This window comes from Empidonax traillii, unplaced genomic scaffold (assembly GCF_003031625.1).
Source record: "Empidonax traillii isolate 1590-97213 ecotype Southwest subspecies unplaced genomic scaffold, ASM303162v1 scaffold271:size677799, whole genome shotgun sequence".
Lineage (NCBI taxonomy): Eukaryota > Metazoa > Chordata > Aves > Passeriformes > Tyrannidae > Empidonax > Empidonax traillii.
In genome coordinates, this window is record NW_020955464.1 from 675,150 (window position 1) to 677,897 (window position 2,748).

Below are 2,748 nucleotides of genomic sequence, written 5' to 3' on the forward strand. Positions count from 1 at the left end.
TTTTTAAAAGGGAAGTCAGGCTCCTAAGATAGACAGACAGCAATGAGATAAACCAACCAAGCGGTGAGACCCCATATCTGAGACTGCCCGAAACAAACACTTCAAGCCTCACATTTAGATGAGGAGCTGTGAATACTCAGAGGGCCATGACCTTCTTTTTCTTCAAGGTTCTTGAACACTTATTATATATATAACAACTATTCATGATTTAAAACAAATCCATTCCAGCAGATTTTGACAGGATTGATTGTGACATGTCTGAGAAAAATGCATTACTTTAAACAGTCTGAGGAAATGAATCTAGCAGATTCACTGTATCCTGCTACAAAATTTCATCTACTTTACGGAAGACATACATGGAGGGTTAAAAAACCCCAAACATTTCTTTGAGCTTGCTTAGGTAACTGCAAAATCTCAAGAATGTCTGCTGTGCTCTCCAGACCAACACAGTGTTTAGCAACAGGAACTTCTCTGTCCTCTGTTTAATTTCCTTTCTTTCACTCCGGTTTCAACTTTTGTCTAACTTTGTCCTGTTCTTTAACCTATTTCTTAATCAGCTAAGACTAAACATTACTTGAAATTAGATCAAGGTTCCAAAGTTTTTGTTTTCATTTGTTGACAATAACAGAGCATGATTTTTCTCAACTGTATTATCTTCTCAAGAATTCCTTGTCTGTCAACTTGCTTGTTTAATCTGATCTTCTATTATTATTATTATTAACAATAGCATTACTAATTATGGCATCAAATACAATTAATTATCAATTTCACATCTTCAAGTTCTTGATCACATCTGATGTCTGCTATACACACTGGAGAGTCAAATCAGAAATGAGTGCCTTTCACAGTTATAACATTTGGTATGAAAGGCTTTTGATGTTATCAGGTTAGCCCAATTAATGGGTACTTGTGGAAAATCTGATATAGCAGAGGTTTCCTTTCCAAACCTAGTAAGTACTGTTATCACTTATCCTAAAAAGACAACTTATCCTGCCTGAGAAAAAAGTGCTCCATTTTACTTGTCAAATCCCACAACCAACAGCACAAGGCATCAAATTTCTTTATGTGGAATGTTTTTGGTTCCAGAAAAGTTACATGAAGAGCAGCTAAAAGTGAAATTTAGATTTTTTTATGTATTCTTGGTGACATCTGAAATTGGCAGATCCCTTATTGCTGTCACTAATAAATCTATTAATCTAGCTTAAGACTTAGATGGTAGGTATTTAGAGTATGTTTCTGATTTAGCTGTCTTCCAAAATTCCTGGATCTTTTTTCAAGACCTGAGCATATGATATTCCAACAGAGCCTTATGTTGAATTAATGGTTAATAAAAACGTTCCTTAGGGTTTTAAAATACTCGTTATGACATCATTTTGCCTTCTTGTAGCAACAATTGGTGATTACTTTAACAGAGAGCGCCTGCTACTATGGCAGTAACTTCTTTGGATTATAATTTCAAACATGTAAATATGCTTTAAGGTTTGGAAAGTAGATATAGATTTAATAAATATGGATATATATAGCTGACTAAATAGCTCAGTACACAGACTTTTATAGATCAGTTCTTTACAGTTTCAAGGCACTGCTATCAATAAAGACAGAAAAAAGGATGAGCTGACTCCATGGGCCAGGAAGCTCTGCTGGATTTAAAATAAAAAAACCCCAACATTTCAAGTATTCAGCATGTTGGTGTTGTCAGATTAGGAATTTAAGAGACAGAGCTGAACACTGAAAACACATGCTTGTACACAGCACTCCAGTACATGCTATATTTGAGAGGATTAGGCTAGTTAAAAAACTAGGCTACTACTGGAATATATACAATTATTTTGGACTTTGATTAATATGACAACTTATATATTTGGATTGACATAAAGTGATCTGAAGATTAAATCATAGCTCCATGTTTCAAAAACATTGGTTATTTAACTATTACCTGTAGAAAATTCCAAAATTTAAAAGGAATATGTAAGTCTGAACAAGATACAATACTTGAAAGAAAAGTGGAAAGCACTTCCTTATGCCAACAAAACTTCCATTACTTTTCTTCTTAAATGTCAAAATGTCATCATAGTCTGCATAAGTACCAGCATATGCTATATAAAATATACCTGTACATGTAACAGGTTTAAACATTTCCTTCAGTGAAAATGATATAAAAAGTTTTGGTCATGCAGGAAAAAACAGCATCAATACAAATTTAATAGGAAAAAAAAGTTAAATGAAGAACTATTAAGATTTCCCTTTATCAGAAAATGTCTTCTCACCAAACTTCGTACACACACCACGAAGCAGAACCAAACCTCATTGTAATATGCTCTCAGTCAGCAAGTGCCCACAGAGACCACGCTCTGCTGCTGGGATGGCAGCCAGCCATGGCAGCAGCACAGGGCACATTCTCCTGTCACAAACTCTTAAGACAACTTTACTCCATCACAAAGCACTGAGACTGCAGCACACCTAAGGAACACACTCTGTGTTTGTGGCGGATCTGCCCATCATGAGTTGCACCAGTGGAACACATTCAGAATATGTGTATGCTGTGACTGTGGTTTGCATTTTCCAATGTATTTGGCCCCTCAGGTTACTTTTAAAACCAATGACCCTGACACTGACAAGGTTTATAGATACTCCAAATATCTGCTTGGGTTTACTTTTGCCTGCTTTTTGGCTTACTGCTTTTCTCACTAGCCTTGAGTCAATCTCACACTGTACATACAAAGCAAGGACTCTCTATTGTCTGCAGTA